General features: G+C 40.5%; 1 protein-coding gene across 2 annotated transcripts in view; it reads left to right on the top strand.

Annotated features, from left to right (window-relative positions):
- The window catches only part of MET (MET proto-oncogene, receptor tyrosine kinase), a 226,627-nt gene that overhangs the window by 9,214 nt on the left and 197,096 nt on the right, over positions 1-20,317 (top strand). Inside the window, exon 1 of one of the 2 annotated variants that reach the window (XM_063927235.1) lies at positions 7,239-7,289. The exons of the other annotated variant lie outside the window; for it this stretch is intronic. The gene's annotated coding sequence lies outside the window, so the exon portion shown is untranslated. Of the gene's footprint in view, positions 1-7,238; positions 7,290-20,317 lie in introns of those variants that run through there. 2 annotated transcript variants of the gene reach the window in all.

Genomic DNA, 20,317 nt, shown 5'->3' with positions numbered 1-20,317 from the left:
GTTATATACAAGGGCATAGCTACCATAGGTACAGAGAGTGAAGCTGCTATGGGGCCTAGAGCTAGGAGGGGCCCACCTTCCCTGTCACAATTACTCGTGTTATGGCCCTCATTCCGAGTTGATCGGTCGCAAGGCGAATTTAGCAGAGTTACACACGCTAAGCCTACGCCTACTGGGAGTGTATCTTAGCTTCTTAAAATTGCGACCGATGTATTCGCAATATTGCGATCACAAACTACTTAGCAGTTTTAGAGTAGCTCCACACTTACTCTGCCTGTGCGATCAGTTCAGTGCCTGTCGTTCCTGGTTTGACGTCACAAACACACCCAGCGTTCGCCCAACCACTCCCCCGTTTCTCCGGCTACTCCTGCGTTTTTCCCGGAAACGGTAGCGTTTTCATCCACACGCCCCTAAAACGCCGTGTTTCCGCCCAGTAACACCCATTTCCTGTCAATCACACTACGATCGCCGGAGCGAAGAAAAAGCCGTGAGTAAAAATACTTTCTTCATAGCAAAATAACTTGGCGCAGTCGCAGTGCGAACATTGCGCATGCGTACTAAGCGGATTTTCACTGCGATGCGATGAAAAAGAACGAGCGATCAACTCGGAATGAGGGCCTATATACATTTTTCACCATTGTGTGATAATACGTTTGCCTTGGGTCTGACAGTGTTTCTAGTTATGCTCCTGGACCTGCTCATTGTAATGTGGTAGAAAATGAACGGACTGAGGGCATTATGATGGTACATAATATGAAGTTGGAACACTGTATGTGAATTGCTGATACTGTGTTGCATAATGTGTTCTGGTGTCCCTACACTATGACATAATGTGAACTCGGGCACTACTATGGAGCATAACATTAACTAAGACACTACTATGGTTCAGAAAATGAACAAGGACACTATTATGGGGTGGGATGCAGAAAGGTAGCCTGCAGTCAGGATTCCTGAGGTCAGGATTCCTGAGGTCAGGATACCGACGACGGAATCCCGACTGACAATGCCGCCAGCCGGAATCCCGGCTAACGGGCTATTCCCACTCATGGTGTCCACGACACCCATGCTATTGTTGGTATACTGATGGCCAGCATCCCGGCCGCCTGTATATCATACTGATCCCTATGGGGCATACAATTAACAACTCCAGTGGTTTCTCTTGAATCACTGGGACAGGTGCCCCTTCATCATGTTGCTAAGCTATGGGTCCACAAAGTTCTGGCTATGCCTCTGGCTCCATGTAAATTACATTATCATGGAGAAAGCCCTGATTTCTCCAAGGTTAACCCTTTGTTAATTTAGAGTCGCAGACATAAGCCAAATCTCCATTTAAACAATGCAGATTTGGTTTATCTCCACTTCGCTTATGGGTGGTCATTCCGAGTTGTTCGCTAGCTGCTTTCGTTCGCTGCGCATCGATCAGGCAAAAAAATGGCACTTCTGCGCATGCTTATGCGGCGCAATGCGCATGCGCGTCGTACTATTACAATGAACTATGTAGTTTCACACAAGATCTAGCGAAGCTTTTCAGTCGCACTGCTGGCCGCAGAGTGATTGACAGGAAGAGGGCGTTTCTGGGTGTAAACTGACCGTTTTCAGGGAGTGTTCGGAAAAACGCAGGCGTGCCAGGAAAAACGCAGGCGTGGCTGGGCGAACGCAGGGCGTGTTCGTGACGTCAAAACAGGAACTGAATAGTCTGAAGTGATCGCAAGCGCTGAGTAGGTCTGAAGCTACTCTGAAACTGCACAAAAAAATTTTGTAGCCGCTGTGGGATCCTTTCGTTCGCACTTCTGCTAAGCTATAATACACTCCCAGAGGGCGGCGGCATAGCGTTTGCACGGCTGCTAAAAACTGCTAGCGAGTGATCAACTCGGAATGACCACCATAGACTCCTATATTTATCCTTAGTCTCCCAACTGTTCCCACACCCCATTTCCAAAAATCTCACATAAATCAAAGGCGGCTGCCTTTAAAATCTAGCCTCTTTTTATTACAGAAACAGTTGTCCATCATTCTCTTTCTGCTTGGCTTACTGATTAATCTTTAAATACCCTATTGCAGTGGTTCTCAAACTGTGTGCCGTTGCATTCTGGGGTGCCTCGAGACTCTTGCTGGGGTGTCTGGGTTGGTGGTCCAGGACCAATTAAAATTATTTATGGTCAATGTAATAGGCAAAACCAGTGCTGTTGGCTGTCAATCATAAAATCTATGGACAAACAAAAGTAAATCCTGGCCCTCACCACACAATTCTACCTAAGGATAAACACAATTTACTTAATATAATATTTTTTTCTAAATTCTCAGTAAGAAACTTTTGGCCTGGGGGTGCCGTGAAAAAAGTTATAATACTCTATGGTGCCGTGATTAAAAAACGTTTGTGAACCACTGCCCTCTTGTATGTCTTCTGCAGGGTGTAGTATGAGTGGCCGGCGATCAGGATCCCAGTGCCCAGTATACCGGCGCCGGGATCCCGACCACCAGCATGCCGGCAGTGGGGCGAGCACAAATGAGTCCCTTGCGTGCTCGCTGCGCTCGCCACGCTATTTATTCTCCCTCCATGGGGGTCGTGGACCCCCAAGAGGGAGAATAGTTGTCGGGATTCGGGTACCGGTATACTGAGCGTCAGGATCCCAACAACCATCATACTGAATACCACCCCTCCTGCATATCAGCAGTGATTTCCTGCACTACTTCTATTATCGTATCTGTTCCTCACTTACTCCTCCAAGACTTTTCTTGTCCCTCAATATGGAACACCCTCCCAGTGCTGCTCTCTCCTCTAGCTTCTCATTATTCAAATGATCTACATAGCCCATCTCTGTTGGGTTCCAAGTTGAAATCGATCAGATCTTTCCCAGTCATACCTGTAAATCCAGACAGCAGTTTAGTGTGTGGACATCTGTGATATCTACGGCTTTATAGCATAAATAAATAAGTAAATAAATAAATCAGAATGACTTAATGTTGCCCTATTCCTGTGAAAACATTTTGTAGGATTTATGGCTTAACATTGTTTAATAAATAGGTCCCTAAGTATGTCTCTTAATGGCAGATGTAAGGTAGAAGTAACACTCAGAAGGTAACTAGCGTTACTCATATTCAGCACTGGTACATACATTTTGTACTGTTGAGAATTGAGCAAGTATTTGATTACAGCTATTCCCGGAAGGTTAAAGTTTTGTGAAACAGCAATCTCTCTGGTAATCATTCTGTAGCTGACACACCTGCAGCTATTGTCTGACTAAACTGGTAACGTCATCTGTGCTAATTACTACAGTGAAATTTGTATACCCAGAGCACAAGTCCGAAACTGGAAAAATATAATATGAAAATGTAATAGATTTATAACAAAATAGTCAAAGACTATAATTAGACTTTGCAAAAAAAAAAACAACAACTAAAATAAATAAATAATAAATAAATAAATAAATCCTCCTATACTGGACAAATACTTTGAGTCAGTGGTATTTTTCCTTAGTAACAAATATTAGTGTATAACAGTTTTCAAATATATATGTAATATTTTATTTATATTTACTGACAAAAAAACAAAAAAACAAAACTGTAGTTTCAAAATAATGTATCTGTGAAACAAAAATATGTGGATTGTAAAAATGAGAATACCTACATTTTGTAGTTTTTTTTTAGCCAGATAGACTGTTTTAAACTTGACTGGATGCATTTCACATTATATTTGGACCTCTTTGTGCAGTCGATGTCTGTACATTTCTGTATACATACTACATAGTTATATTAGTCCTAGTTAAATTATACATTTCTTTAGGTGATGTTTTTTCAAGCAGTCTGTCAGACAATGAGACAAATTTAATTAGCTCCGAAAAGCTGTTTTTGCAAATTTACCTGGAATTGTGAAAAGTGCCTATTCAGTTGTCTGCGAAAACGGATTTGCGGTAATTTTATTGCAAATTTCAATTAATCACCTCTGAGCATGTGACAAATTTGGGAAAATCCCTATTTTAAATTAAAAATGTCGAGATTTGTTTCATAACCCCTGGGACACCCTCCTTAATGACAGATTAGGCACTTAGAAGTTACTAATTATTTGTTACTGGCCAATAATGACATGTAATTTTTGGGGTGAAAAATTGTAAAATGATGGACATTGGGGTAGAAGGTATAGGGCAGGTATATCGGGGTGCTTTAACAGTTGGAGAAGTCTTTTTAGGCTTGCAGGTGGGAGTAATCATTTTTTGTCTTTTTTTAAAGAGGTGTAAAATGATCCCTATATATACCTATACCCATTTTATGTACCCCCAATTTAATTTTAGCACATATTTTAATGAAAAACACTTGCTTACCATCATTTTTTTATTTAGAAAAAAATGCATATAACAGCCATTTCACCCAATTTAAGTACCCAAAATACTTTTATTATATCAAATAATAAACTTCTATACTGTTATCTGATGTTAGTTTAGCTTTTTTGGAGGGTACAGTCAGATTTACAAAAATTGTGGTAAACTATCGAAAGCACCTATTCAATTGTCTGCAAAAAAAGTTTTTGAAGTCATTTTACTGCAATTTTCAATTCACCAACTCTAAGCAGGTGATAAACTTAGGGAAAATCCCTTTTTTAAGTTAAAAATATCGGGATTTGGTTCAGAACCCCGGAGACACCCCCTTGAATGACTAATTAGGCACTTAAGAGGTTTTAATTATTTTAATTGGCCAATTATGACGTCATTTGTGGGGTAAAAAGTGCATAATTATGGATATTGGGGTACAAGGTATGGTACAGGTATATTGGGGTGCTTTGTGAATGAGACAGGTGTTTTTAGACTTGCAGGTGGGAGTAATCGGTCTGTTTCCACTATTTTTTTTTTTTTAAAACTAAAATGACCCAAATATACACTTATACCCATGTTAATGTACTTGAATTTTAGCACTTATTTTGCTGAAAAAAATGCTTTCTATATTTTTTTTACATTTGAAAAAAAATGCATATACTGTAACAACCATTTGACCCTATTTAAGTACCAGAAATACATTTATTATAACCAATAATAAACTTTTATTCTGTTATCTGATGTTATTTTCTTTTTTTAAGTGGTACAGCCAAATTTACCCATGTTTCACTTTTCACTTTTGGCACCAATTTTCCCGGGTAATCCCGTTTTTGTTAATTTTCAATTGAATAAGGCGAATCGGGGGAGTGCGCATACCTACGAAAAGTCAGTTTTTGCGACACAAAAGATGTGAAAATGGGAATTCCGGTAAATTACCATGATTTTGCGGGTTATTGTATTCGTCCCTATCCCTTTTAACTTGGACACTCGTGAATTACACAAGTTCTGTGGCTGGCTTAATACAAGCCAGCATTTCACCTTGCTTTAATCAGCATAGAACCTGTGTAACTAATGAGTATTCTGGTTTAAATGAATAGTTGGTAAGCCTATTACACACAAACACAGTCATGCTGTCATGCATAATACACACACACACACTGTCATGCATAATACACACAGTCACACTCTCATGCATAATACACACACACACAGTCACACACACACAGTCACACTCTCATGCATAGTACACACACACACTGTCACACTCTCATATAATAAACACACACAGGGATATTCAATTTGGCCCGAAGAAACATCGGGAGTAAAAAACCCTGATGTTTCTTCAGGTGCTGCGGTCTGGCTATTTAATTAGTTCGGCCGGTAACAAGTCCTTTTACACCCGTAAACACACAGGTTCAGTGAAACCTGTGTGTTTTCGGGTGAAATAGCCCCGTTTTCGGATGAAAACGGGGCTGTTATCGGGCATTTTGCTTCGCCTGCTGGAGGCAGGTGAAGCAAAACCCCCGATAAGCCGCGGCACGCGCCGGCTTATCGGGGTCAATTAAATAGCCCCCGGTGGCGATACTTATCACCCGCCAGCTTCGGGACAAATTGAATATCCCTATTAGTCACACTCTCATGCATAATACACACAGTCATACTCTCATGCATAATACACACACACAGTCACACTCTGATATATAATATTGTTTTTTCATAATACACACACAAACACTGTCACACTTTTATACTATCACACTCTCATGCTTAACACACACACACACACACACACACACACACACACACACACACACACACACAGTCACACTCTCATGCATAATACACACGCAATGTTACTCTCATACATAATACACACACACAGTCACACTCTCATGCATAATACACACACTGTCGCACTCTCATACATAATATACACACACTGTCACACTCATGCATAATACACACACACTGTCGCACTCTCATACATAATATACACACACTGTCACACTCTCATGCATAATATACACACACTGTCACACTCTCATACATAATATACACACACAGTCACACTCTTATGCATAATACACAGACACACTCACTGTCACACTCTCATGCATAATACTCACACACAGTCACACTAATGCATAATACACACACGCTCATACATAATACACACACACAGTCACACTCATGCATAATATACACACACACTGTTACAGTCTCATGCATAATAGACACACAAAAACACTATCACACTTTTATACTGTCACACTCTCATGCTTAACACACACACTCACACACTCACACTCTCATGAATAATACATACACACTGTCACATTCATGCATAATACACACACTGTTGCACTCTCATACATAATATACACACACTGTAACACTCTCATGCATAATATACATATAGTGTCACACTCATACTGTATATATTATACACATACTGTCACACTCAGACAATGCCAGGGACAACTACTCACTGACTCTCACTGATAAATGTTGACCATATATATTAGTCAGCCCTCTGTGTTTGCATACTAAACTTAAACATTAAAAAGTGTGCATTATTAGTATTTAACTCACTGTCTGATCTTACAGGTCATCCTGCAGGCAGTGATAATTACAGCAACCTCCCTGGGGGGGTCTTAGCGATAGATTCAGACTGTGGCATATCAATGGAATGGATTAGAGGACAGTCACAGGACAATATAAAACAATGAAGGCTGCAGGTGTACTTCAGGGTCCAATCTTCAACCCGGGCCACGCCGGGTATCCCAGCTAGTTTTATATAAAGGTAACACTGAACATTATGGATCGAGAGGAGGTGCTTGGTTCCTCTAGTAGTAAATGTTTGCTGAACAAAGTTCAGGTAACATTCAAATGTCACGTTTTTATCTTCTAAATTAGTAGCTAGCCTGTTCCAGTCTGTGTTCACACTAAGAAGCAGGATATCATGCTCCCACATCACTAGTTGTAAGTAAATGTGTAATCTGTGAATAAACTGACACCCACTCATGAATTACCATCTTACATAGGCTAGGTGGATGCATATAAGTTTGGCCAGGCATTCCCCATTTGAGGATACCCGAGCATGCTGTTTCTAACAACGGTTCTTTCACTTGGTATAACATTAATCAGTAATTGCACAAAAGTATCTGCAATGTTGGGAATAGTATGGTTTATCATCTAAGACCTGAACATTTTTAAGGCATGAAACGGAGTGGTTTTAGCATTTATTTTTGTGCCAATTTTCTTTTCGTGCAATCCAAATAGCCCCTGTTTTTTCCACCCAAGAAATGTTTCTTTTTTACATGAAAGCACATAGGTTCCGTGAAAAGTCATGGACTTATGTATTTGCGCGGCTATGATCGACAAAACAAGGATGCTTATTGTGGATTGATTTCAGCATCGGGGCTAATTAGTCTCTGTAAATTACGACTAATACTGCCCATAAGGTGTTATTATCTAGCTCACTTTATCTGTTGATACCGGTGGTATATTGTTTTGCATTCAATGCATTTAATTTGATGGTTATATGGTACATGTTATTTATTAGTGAGTCTTGCATGTTATCAAACATTCTGTCATGATGACTCAGGAACATACAACACTTGACTTGTGATCCACATGTATGGAGAGTTTGTAGCATGAGCATATTTATATGCAATTGCTGGATCAACTGATCTTTATATAATTATTCTAAATCCGATATCAGGCTTAATATGTCTGCTCCAGTTGTTTCCAATTTGGTGATTGGATGAATTAAATCCTAATATTTCTAATATATATTAGTACTAATGATTTAATCTCCAAAATTCAGATTTGATTCATTTAGCAAAATGTGCTGTGATTTGTTTAAAAAAAAAAAGATTTTAAAATATATTTATCATGAAATAGGTTAGTTTCACCTTCAATTAATGCTGTTATATCTATCGGTGTAATCTTTACAGTACAAATATATTAATGGGAAATAAATCAGCTTTTTACTGGAAAATAGAATCCACCCATTATTATTGTGCTGTGTGAATAGCTTATGGGGTGTCTCATCCCTACTGCAGCATGGGCCTGAGCGTTTCCACAGCCTAGAATAGCTAGAACCTCCTGCAGCTATTATGGGAATTAATCTCGGCATGATAGTTACATTTTACCAGTATTTGTAATTTGTTCTTTCAGCAGCTAATAATATCAGCATAAATGTCTCTCCTTCAGCAGTTTTCTTTCTGTGGCAGGCTTGCTCTCTGTGTCATATTAATGTCAGCATCATCTAGCATTGATGCCTGGAAATGCTGCAGATATGTCCTTGCCATCAATTCTGCCTCAGGTTTTTGACCTGTAGTGATACATTTTGAAATCTGCCTACATCTCACAGTGGACGACATTTATTAAAATTCATTTTATGCAGTAGAGCCGCTTGTCATCATATGAAAGTAAACAGCAGGGAGTTTTCTTATGCAGATGTGGTTTTTGCTTCTGTCTCCTGCGAGACATTGTTGCTACTAGCTTGACAAGTCATACTGAATTAAGTCCTTCCTAAATAGGATATGGCAGACACAATGTACCCCACTGCTTTCTCCTACAAACAGGGAAAAAATATTATAATTAAATACCTGTATACTCTTATAAGCTTGGTAAACTGCTTTTGCATGTAGCCCTACAAATGCTGGACAGCTTTATTTTTACACTGCAATTTGAATTTGAGTTTGAACACGTTCTTCTCAAATCTAACTCTCTCTGCCCACTAGTGCAACCTGGTTTTTCCAAGGTTCAAAGTTACGTGCTCTGTTTTGCTTTACCACCAACTCAAAATCAGGCTCATAGTGGCACCAGCACAGCCACTCATAGCCTGGTGCTGATAGCAGTGTTTGCTTGACAGGCTGCACATCCCACTACAGTTGCTGCCACCAGCCTAGGCTATGAGCACTGATGCTAAGAAGAATGTTTTTATTTCGCGGGGGGGTGGGAGTCTAAAGCACAATGCTTGATGATGATGATTAATGATCAGGTTGATGATAATGCATGGTTGATCCCTCAGAATGGATGCATTTACAGATTGAGGAGTCTTATGTACTAAGGGGGACATTTACTGAGCAGTGATAAGAGTGGAGAAGTTGCCCATGGCAACCAATCAGCACTGAAGTAACATCTATAATTTGCATACTATAAAATTATACAGAGCTGCTGATTGGTTGATGAGGCAACCTCCCCACTGGCTCACTTCTCCGCTCTTATCACTGCTTAGTAAATGTCCCCCTAAGACTGTAACATGGCAGTTAGGAGCTGGTTGGTTGGTACTTAGGTGGTTATTCCGAGTTGTTCGCTCGCTAGCAGTTTTTAGCAGCCGTGCAAACGCTATGCCGCCTCCCACTGGGAGTGTATTTTAGCTTAGCAGAAGTGCGAATGAAAGGATCGCAGAGCGGCTACAAAATATTTTTGTGCAGTTTCAGAGTAGCTTCAGACCTACTCAGCGCTTGCGATCACTTCAGACTATTCAGTTCCTGATTTGACGTCACGAACACGCCGTGCATACGCCCAGCCATGCCTGCGTTTTTCCTGGCACGCCTTCGTTTTTCCTAACACTCCCTGAAAACGGTCAGTTGACACCCAGAAACGCCCACTTCATGTCAATCACTCTGCGGCCAGCAGTGCGACTGAAATGCTTCACTAGACCTTGTGTAAAACGATATTGTTCATTGCATTAGTACGACGCGCGTGCGCATTGCGCCGCATGGGCAGAAGTGCCGATTTTTTTGCCTGATCGCTGCGCAGCGAACGAATTCAGCTAGCGATCAACTTGTTTATCTCCTTCCACTTTATCTCTGTCCAAGGCTTAGTACATAGGTGCAATTCAAAATAATACAGTGATTTTTTTTTTTTTTACTACTCCTGTTGTGGTGTAAATACAGCTAAGGCTAAATGAGTCCCCACAGTGTATGACCGAATCCATTAGTCCAATATAATTTACCAGTCCTAAAATGACAGATGACATAATACTTGTCTATAGTGTAGTGCTGCACATAGAGGGGGGCTTCTGATTGCCCAGAAACGCCCACAAGGGCCTTACACTATTACATTAGTATGTGGGCATTTACATTTAGCATGTGCTGTAGTTGCAGTTCCACAAAGTGTACATTTGATCATTTACTGGTTTGTTTTTAAAAATGTGCCTAGTCTGTAGATGTATGTACATACCTATTTACATGCAGTGCATCTTTACAGTTATAAGTGAACACAAAGTTTTGATGGTAGTTACAAGGGTATTATAGGATTTATTTGGTGCTACGCACACTAACCACAGCAATGGGTGGAAGAGGGAAGGGGAGAGGGACTAAGGTGTAGTTTACAACTGCAAAAGTGTGATATCTGCATTTATGTGTGGCCATACCCCTATTGTGATTGTGATGTAGTAATGTCCACATTGTGCCATAGCCACAATTCCATATGACACTACCACTGCCCTAGTTCCTGGTACTCCAAAGTTGGGAGAAATGTAAATTCTTTATATAAAGCCAGATTGCTCAATATAATTAGTAATATAAAGCAAACTAATATATATCAGTAATATAAAGCAAATGTAGCCCAGTTATAGGTGCTTATTTTGTGTTTTACTTTTTGCACTTATGTGTTACACTATTTATTCTATAAGCAAATATATGCATATAAATGTCATACAAAATAATAATTATCCTGTTATTGAAAATAGAGAAATAGACAACAGTAAACTTGAACTGAACCTAGAGCTAGTGTGATGCTTGCAGTTAAATGTGCAAAACTATTGACAGGAGACTTGTCAAAAATAGCTGAAGGGCATTTGGCATCCAGCGTAAAGACGCTGCCGCTTCAGGCTTTGTCTGTTATTGTTGTCCTTGATTTTCTTAAAATGTACTATTAATTAGCAGTAATAGTGATAATAGTAATACTAGCAGTATTATACTATTATTTTTGTTAGTGGTTATGCTGAGATCCAGCTCCACGTTTCTTTCTGCCTTGTTTTTGGGGGCAATTTTTTTTTTTTTTAATCCTTAGTCCTTTGTCCTCCCTATTTTTTTACTTTATTGTTACCTCAAACCATATTAGATCCTTTTGTCTAATAGAAACATAATTACTTTCTTAAGTGTGATTCGAACCCACACTTCCAGAGGAGACTGTGACCTGAATGCACTTGTGTTTCTGTAAACGTTTTCACTAGCTATTGGCCATAACATTTCTTCATACAAGTAGAGCAGTAGTCCAAATTTATGTACAATCATTTCAGATTAATTTAGAGTCACGAAGCGCCTTGCAATGGTGACATGGTGGTAATTTAGGTATTTTGCCACCTATTTTGCCACCTATTAGCACTCAGACTCTTAAGTAATTGCTAACCTAGGCGCATGCCCTCAAGTGCTTATATGGTGCGCATGGGTTTAATTTCATAATATCTTTTATCAATTATCTAGATATGTATTACACTATATCTGATTTGATTAAGAGTCATATAAATTGCAGTAGTGTTGCAGTTTTTTTAAATGTACATCACTGTGGGAATAATTGTCCCTGCTGTGCAGAGAATGTAACTCATACCCCTCTCACATCGCACAAATAACCCGGTATCGACACGGCATATTGCCGTGTCGACACGGGTCGGTGTGCGATGTGAAAGCACTCTGCCGGATTTAGCGGATCGCCTGACCCGGTAATTCAACCCGGTATAAAAGAAGGATTATACCCGGGTTGAATACCGGGTCAGGTGCAGTGTGAATGGGAGCCGCGTCGAAGCGACACGGTTCCCATTCACAGCATAGGTAGAGGCGGCGCAGGAGATGAGCTCATCTCCCAGCGCCGCCCCCACCCTCGCCCCTGCTGCTGCTGCGCCCCCCCCCCCCCCCTCCCGCCGCTGCTATGGCAACCGACCCGGTATATTGCCGGGTCGGAAAGCCAGCAGAGGGGAGCAAATGCCGCATCCCACCCGGTAAGGACACATTTCTTTTACCGGGTGGGATCCGGCATTTGCGATCTGAATGCGGTATCACAGGTACAGCGGTTGCAATAATCGTTGTCCTTGAGAGTTACATCCCGTCCACATTGGAGAAGTCTTTCACTTCTTTAATAGACCCCCCCTGAGATAGTGACACTGTGCCTGCGCACTGATGGTCTGGTCAGAGATGTATGCAAACACAATTTTTTCGTGGTTGAGCGATTGCCGTCAGTCTGCGCATGCATCGAAGACACTGTGCATGTGCTGCAATGGTCTTGCAACACCGGTCGCAGTTAGAATTTATTCGCGAAGTGATTTACAGTCAGGAACCATTTGCAAGAGGTAATGGGGAGTTGCAGCAAAAATGCAGGTGTGTCGCTGCCATATTGGGGGCTTGTTTGAGGCTGCAACTGCAATTCCGTATGCAGATACAATGGCTTCAGTATCTTACTTTTTGCGGCTATTTTACACAACCGTAGGGATAATTCGATAATCGATTGATCAGCAATGCCGGTGGGTGTCTCAATACAAATCCAGGCAGCAGCAACACTTGCATATTTTTGCACAACCACTGCGTTCAAATTTGCAGCTGTGAATGCATTTGCGTACATCACTGAATCTAGCCTAGGGTCAGTTACCAGAGCTTTGGGGGGGTGTTGGGGGGGTAGGCTCTGCAGGAGAGGGATCGGGAAAACCCTCTTCTGCGAGAATGCCTCCATAGGCATAAAGAGATTTAAGCTATCTAATCGTGGCGTTAAAATAGCTTTTCAGATTTAGGTACACAGAGGTTTGGTCCCCATTGATAAATAGAATCCTTAATATGGGATATTTTGGAATGACTTGCACTTACATAGAAACATAGAATTTGACAGCAGATAAGAACCACTTGGCCCAACTAGTCTGTCCCTTTTTTTTATCCTTTAGGTAATCTCAACCCTTTTTGAACCTTAATTCATTATAAGGATATTCATATGTTTAAATTGCTCTACAGTCTTAGCCTCTACCACCTCTGATGGGAGACTATTCCACTTATCCACTACCCTTTCTGTGAACTGATTTTTCCTTAAATTTCCCCTGAACCTCCCTCCCCTCCAGTGTCAGCGTATGTCCTCGAGTTCTAATACTTCTCTTCCTTTGAAGAATCTTTCCCTCGTGAACTTTTTTAAGACCCTTGGTATATTTGACAGTTTGTATTTGTTACCACACTGTGCATAGATAATTTTGTGACATTGTGTGGTACATTTAAATTTGTATACTCATTTTTGTTCCACTTTGAAAAGTGGCACCTTACCAACTATGCTCATGCAGATGAGGATTGTACATTTTATAATAATGTCAATAATACAATATATAATATAATATAATACATATCAGTAATGTTAGCTAACTCTAGGTAATGCTGTGGTTTGGTGCGCCGGTATACGATTCCGGTGTGTCTGCTGTGTCACGTAGTGCAGAAAACTTCAGGGTAACTTTTATTATGTTACGTAGTGCAGAACAGTAGCAGAAGTATTTGTTGAAGCTCCCTCTATGCAATACGTACATGGCAAGCACAAATTAAGCAAAAATAAAGTGTGTGAATTGTCAAACTGTTTAAAGTGTGTAAGATTTTCTTGATGGAGTTCACGTTGATTTGAATTTGAAACGGTACATAGACTGCTGGATGCTTTTGTTATTGCATAAAAATTTCATTCTACTGTAGCTTTATTGTAAATCAATTGAGAAGACAGGCTGCAACAGTGAACACAATACAGAATGAAGGCAATTGAATGAGCGCATTAGGGAGATTAATCACTGTCTCTTTTCAGATTATTGAAGATGTTAATTATCCGGCACACTGTTATGCTAGCCATTCAACAAGTTTAATAATCATTTTCTGTTTATTTATTATTTCAGTCAGTGTAGCAAAACATTGTGCTTTCATAATACAAGTCAAATAAAACTATAAAATAACATTAATGCAAAAATTAAGCTGAACTAACAAATATATTGATGTTGGTGATTGATTCAGTTTTTTCCTGAAATTGCACCCAGTCCTGAAATATCTAATAGGACACAGTCAGCTAGAATTTGATCTGTCAAGGTGTAGAACACTGGAGAAGTTTGAAACAAGAGGAAGTGAAGAATGACCGTACCTGTACATATTGTTTAGTAATGCTGTATCCAACGTGCAGCTTTAAGCTATAGCACTTGTCTTTCAACAAAGTTGCTACCCAGGCAGAATGCTGCATACTTATCGGAATGTAGGGATGGCCTTAAGCAAAAGGATATGGTTTGGGTGGATCATGGGCGAGGTTTCTGTTGTGAAAATCAGGAATGGAGTTTATTTTGTCCCACTGCACATTCATATGATGGGAGATATGTAAAAACCATTATGTAGTACTGGAGTTGACATGAAGTAAACCTGATCTTACTACATTTGTTATACAGGTTGAGTATCCCATAACCAAAATGCTTCGCACCAGAAGTATTTGGGATATCGGATTGTTCCGTATTTTGGAATAATTGCATACCATAATGAGACATTATACACATAGCCTGAAGGTCATTTAATACAATATTTTGAATCATTTTGTGTATTAAACAAAGTTTGTGTATAGTGAGACATCAGAAAACAAAGGTTTCACTATCTCACTCTCACACAAAAAGTATTTCGGAATATTCCGTATTTCGGAATATCTGGATATGGGATACTCAACCTGTACTGTATATCTTGTATATTAAGCTGACCAATCATACTACTTGAAAACAGATTTGGTAATCAGCCCGGTATAACAGCTTGAGTAGCCCTGTGACTGCCATGATAGCTGGTAATGAACCTATATAAATGGGGCATCGCTGAAAGTGTGACTGTAGTTAACCATTAATTTCATGCGTGTTGGTTATCCGCTCTAACAGACAATACAAACAGAAGTGAGTTCTCCACTTAACCTGGGAAACAAATGGCAGCATCGCACCCAATTTGGCCACCCACGTGTGTAAAGGGCCCCATACACTAGAACGATAATGCCCAATTTCATCCAATTTCGTGGATTCAGGCGATATATCGTGTGAAATCTGGCATTTTGGATGTGTTTCCGATCCGATGCGCGTTCCCATGAGGACTGATCTGCTCCCCTAGATCGTTAGTGCTGCACTCGTGATATGTCGGTTCCAGCAGGCATGGCTGGGATCGCATAAGATATATCGCATGCAAAATGTACCAAATCGTATGGAACCACTCCCAGGAACCTCCCGCAAGAGTTCAAGGGAAATCGCCTCCGACTTCAGCTTCAGACATATCGCTGTAGTGTATGGGGCCCTTAAGTAACTTGTTCAGCTATCAGATCTGCCTGTATGTTGCCACTTTAGTGTACTATTCAGCATATGCATGCCTAATTTATGTTCTTATTATTTGCTCATGTTATTATTATTCTAGTTACTATTATGTTATCGAACTTGTTTGAAGTTTTCCTGTATGTATAAGTATCTGACACAAGGTCACTAAAGGTTAGTGATAGATGCTCTTATTTGCAGTGTTAAGATAGCATTGTGTTATCACATGTGCTCTCCCACGTCAGGTCCTGGTAATAATAAATGACTCATAACAAACTCGTTGTACCAATCTTGAATAACACTGAAAAACAGTATTACCAGAATTGAAACAAGAAAACACTTTAGCTGTTTATTTTAATAAGCTTAGCCTCTAAAACGTATAGCAGGACTCTGACAAAGCTGCTGTTGTTTGTCCAGACAACAGAATCATATGGAAGAAAGTACATAAAAATAGACATTTATATGAAGCATTTTCACATGACAGATGTTTACATATTTATGACTTTTCAAATGTTAAATAGCACAAAGTGGTAAAGAAAAACAATACGCATGGCTGTTATTGTACCACTGCAGCATTGCAACCTTTCTAGCTGAGGATTCTCTAAATCTTCATCTGTCCTTCAAAAGACAGAAGGGGTGATTCATATCTGATCACTGGGCTGCGATTTTTGCTGTCCTGTGTTCATATATTCGCCACCTACAGGGGGAGTGTATATTCGCCGTGCAAGTGTGCGATGCTATGTGTGCACTGAGCTGCTAAAATCCAGTGTGTGCAGTCTCTGCGCAGCCCAGGACTTACTCCTCCAGTGCAATCACATCAGGCTGATTGGAGCCAGAGCTGACGTCAGACACCCGCCCTGAAAACGCTTGGAGACGCCTGCGATTTTCCGGACACTCCCAGTAAACGGTCAGCTGCCACTCGCAAACTACTTCCTCATGTCATTCACCTTGCGAACGCCCGTGTAAATGGTATTTTCGCACCATCCCATCGCTGGCCAGCGATGCCTGTTGTTTTTGTCCGACGCGCGTGTGCATTGCTGTGCATTCGCATGCGCAGTTACTACCTGATCGCCTGCTGTGCGAAAACGCACAGCAGCGATCGGATCTGAATGACCCCAATAAATAATAAATACATATATTAAAGTTATCAGTAGCTGTTTCTATAACACAAACACATGTTAGATAAAATTGGCTTTTCATTTGTAGACAACCTATAAGTATTTACAAGGAAATCTCTCAGTCAGACAATTAAAAAATAGATTTGTCTTAATATCAAAAGCAGTACTGTGTGCTACATATAAACAGTGCTGAGAAGTATAGAAGCTTTATTAAATCTTTGTTGACATATTCCCTTTAATCTTTAACTTCCCTGCAAGCAAACTACTATCTAAACAGTAGTCTGCAAAATAAACAAGGAAAGCCAGTTACAGGAACTTTGGCCAGCTAAGTCAGTAGCGCTTCATATTTGCTGTACAGAGTGAAACCGCTAAAATGCATGCTACATGTAAAAGACAGCCTTTGAAGCTGGCATACACTACAGCATGGGTCTTCAACCTGCGGCCCTCCAGCTGCTGTGGAACTACACATCCCAGAATGCCCTGCCTCAGTTTTAGCATACCTTAATAGCAAAACTGTGGCAGTGCATGCTGGGATGTGTAGTTTCACAGCAGCTGGAGGGCCACAGGATGAAGACCCATGCACTACAGTAATTACCTCCTTACAGTCTCTCGCTGCCAGCCTGTTAAGAAGTATTTCTGCAGGAGATGATTAATAAGTAGTCCGTAAAAAACAATTATTTGCAAATGTGGCAGCTTTGGAACAAGTTGAACAATATAATTTTTTTAGGTCTACAGCAAGGGAGCCCCCTTTAACACATGTAACTTTGACAGGGAAGGTGGGCCCCTGTCAGCTCTGGGCCACATAGCAGCTGCACTGCCTGCACCTATGGTAGCTATGCCCTTGCTCCCAAAGGAATCATAACCACTAGCCGTTGAACTTTTGTCATTTTTTTTTTTATGTGTTCTAAGTAGGTCCATTTCCATTTGTATACTTATTTGTCTTCCCGTCACACTTTCAGGATGTAACAATGAACTTCAAACTCTACAAAACACTAGTAAAAGCACATAAAAATGTGTATCAATCACACATAAAACACCAGGGATTGTGTAGCCTAATTTGGGAATCATTGCAAATTTCATGGGATTGAAGATATTTGGGAATTTATTTTTATCTACAGTATGACATGGTTTTTCTTTGTCATATTATGTATTGGAAGCTTATCCCCGTTTTTTTTTTTTTTTTTTGTTAAACTGCAGCTGTATGTGTGTGTGTACAATCATGTTTTGTGTGGTGCTTCTGGTATCATTCCTAGTAAGGTCTGCAGTGAAAATCCAGTGCTCAGTATATTTTTAAAAGCACAAACTATTGTTGTAATAGGAGTCAGGATGTCAAGAGGGCAAATTGCATTTTAAAAACTGGAGATTTGAGAGATTAATTTGTAGTTGGATGAGAGCCTATTTTTACATAAAATACACATTTTTGTACTGCACATGCTTACTTACTAAATGTGGTTAAACCCCATGTGGGGTCACAATGGACTTTGTAGGGGTAACGTTCTGTGATAAATGTTGTGAATTAACCTCTCTGCTAGAGTGAAGTGCATTAAGACCCCACATACAGTAGGGTGTAGACACAACAAATCAATCAGAGCGGCTTTCTCACAGTTGGGCCAATGACAGTGAAGCCTCTCTAAATTAATACATTGTGGACAGTATTGTCATTAGGAGGAGCACTTCAGAGGCATTTATGGGGTATTTTTTTCCCTATGTATTAAAAGGAAAAAGGCAGAAGAGGATCCTGTTGGAATTATATATACAATTAGGATATAAGCGACAGAAGTGGCAAATATATATTGTAAAAAAAAAAAAAAAAAAAGAATCCGTTTACCACTACAGATCTCAGCGGGCCTTTATCTCTGAACATGCTAGCACTTGTAGTTCTGCAAGTGCCAGTATGCCTCTGTTTTACATTAAGCAGTTTACAGCTGTCAGAGCTTGCTGGGGTCAGTAGTGCCACACAAAACAAAATATTTTCTGATTTTAAACTTTTTGAATCCAATATCCACATGATAGGGGTGTTATGGGGGAACTTTGCTTCTTTCAGCACAGAGTTGTTTTCATCTAGCAGGGCTGTTGGAGATGAGCAGTGCTTTATTGCAGGTCCAGTTCCCCTGGAGAATTGATACCAGTGCTGATTAGGGGTTCACTATGGTATGCCGGCGGTCGGGCTCCCGGCAACCAGCATACCGGCGCCGGGAGCCCGACCGCAGGCTTACCGACAGTGTGGCGAGTGCAAATGAGCCCCTTGCGGGCTCACTGTGCTCGCCACGCTACGGGCATGGTGGTGCGCTACGCGCGCCACACTATTTTATTCTCCCTCCAGGGGGGGGTCGTGGACCCCTACGAGGGAGAATAAGTGTCGGTATGCCGGCTGTCGGGATCCCGGCGCCGGTATACTGTGCGCCGGGATCCGACAGCCGGCATACTGAAGACCACCCCTGATTAGGCATGTGTCCTGCTACTACAGAGGAAGCCCACATTGACGATCCATTGCAGGTTTTATAGCCTAATGCTGGTTGTGACTTATTCAAAGTGAACCCTGCACTGTTAGTTTTCATGTATTAGTGGAAACCAGCCCAGGCTGTGTGTGCTAGAGCATGAATATCTTACCTAATGTTAGTATGGGTGTTTCATGGTTTACTGCACAGACTACAATGATACAGGGAATTAATTATCTCCACATGCTTTAGCTTTAACATTAACTGGCACCAATGAAGCAAATACCTATAACATAATGAGACAGGGCCGCCATTTTACAATAGCTGATTTCCTCGTACAAAACATATATCCATTATGGAAATGGGTACTTTTATCGGTTTTCATGTATTCTTCTATGTTATATGTTAATATGTTAGAGGTTGGCTGCTATGACTTTTATTGTACAAAGTGACAGGTCCATTCGCTTCTGCTGATACATTTGTGACCTGCGACCTTATTGTTCTTTATCTTGTTCCCTACTCACCAGCCATAAGCAGGCAGACAAGTAATGAGGGGGAAATATTTTGATTTACGGGGACTGTGAAACACCTGTTGAGAGAAGATCAGTTTCACAGGGAAATATATCTTATGCATCCTTTTGAGTATTTTTTAGTTTGTCCTGGGAAAGTTCATGAGGACAGAAATAATGAGAAATTTCTGCAAACCATCAAAGGGACAGTGTAATGTCTCTAATGCTGCCCACTGCACTCTGAATGGCCCTGGGAGGAAAATGACACGGTTATCTTCCAGTTTAAGTTACATTGTATTTAACTCCATGTCTAACCACACAGGCTCATAGCTGCAGGCTGTTTATCAAAGGAGTAGAAAGCATCATCTACGGGTTCTTCCACTACAAATACATCAACTCAGTGTGAAATGAAAAGATGGTGAGCATAGTTCAGTAAATAATTGTAATATCCCCAGTGCTGAACTACAGAGAGTCTTTAATTCCAAAAATAAAATAAATATATAAAATAAATATATATACACTGATATAAATAGCTTTTTATCCAGAAAAATTACATTTCGAAATCCAGCTCTGAAGTACAGTGAAAAAATCACCGTACTCTGGGCACCTATTACAAGTAAAGTGCTGGGGCAGTTTCATGGCCCATCATTTATCTTACAGGTTGGCA

This window comes from Pseudophryne corroboree, chromosome 6 (genome assembly GCF_028390025.1).
Source record: "Pseudophryne corroboree isolate aPseCor3 chromosome 6, aPseCor3.hap2, whole genome shotgun sequence".
Taxonomy (NCBI): Eukaryota; Metazoa; Chordata; class Amphibia; order Anura; family Myobatrachidae; genus Pseudophryne; species Pseudophryne corroboree.
This window is presented reverse-complemented; position numbering and strand designations above follow the sequence as displayed.